Source organism: Lampetra fluviatilis, chromosome 9 (genome assembly GCF_964198595.1).
Source record: "Lampetra fluviatilis chromosome 9, kcLamFluv1.1, whole genome shotgun sequence".
In the NCBI taxonomy this organism is placed as follows: domain Eukaryota; kingdom Metazoa; phylum Chordata; class Hyperoartia; order Petromyzontiformes; family Petromyzontidae; genus Lampetra; species Lampetra fluviatilis.
This window is the reverse complement of record NC_136283.1, coordinates 14,193,527-14,194,419: the sequence shown is the minus strand read 5'-3', so window position 1 is coordinate 14,194,419 and position 893 is coordinate 14,193,527.

Sequence of the window (893 nt, the reverse complement as noted above, 5' to 3'; positions counted from 1 at the left end):
GCGCGCGTGACACCCCACGCGCTCCGCGAGTGGCGCGCGAGTGTGAAGAGGTGCACGCGACGGAGTGTCACAAAGCCACCGCTAACACGGCGATGATAAATAATAATGATGAATACCATTATTGTTGAATTACGACCGTAAGTTATGGATAGACCGACCCGCGGCCGTGCGAACCCTGGAATTTATCGCACTGGCTCAGGGCTGCGAGTGGAGCACAGCGCTGCACGACGCTCGATCCCAACTGGAAGACAGTGGCGCCGGCAAACGACGGCTTCCTGTTGGAATGCGTCAGTGGCGTAACGCATGAGCCTGTGAATTGAGAAATTAGCTGTAAATGTAATTATCGTTCGTAGTTATAACTTAATTAATGTATTGCCATCGAACACAGATGGTTTCCGCATCGCGCGCTTGCGGCCGTCTGGAACGCTCTTTCGATCTTCGGAAGCCACTTGAGCTATGCACTTTTTTTTTTACTTTAGACTGAAAACTCATTTATTTAGAACCGCTTTTTTGTGTTTAGTTGTCCTTCCCCGCACCTCCGATTAGCATGGTTCGCTACGTACGGTGCGAAAGAAGTTCAACATGCGTACATTATACAGCCTTTTAATCCACTCCAGGATAAAGGCTTCCCCATTCCGTGCGAGTTATAAGGGTTGTTTGACCATACTTCACCACGATGGCCCGTGTGGGTTGCTGAAGGGGGTGGCCAGGATTACGACAGATAGTACTTGGCACTGATGTTAGCTGTGGCCAGAAAATTAATTGAGCGTCTTCGGTTTATGGCGAGGCACGCTAACCAGTACTGCACACCGGAGCTCAATCCGCTTAGAAAGTATATGGGATTTGGACAACCAATTTATGGCACAGAAAATGTACGACATACAAAGTTTAAA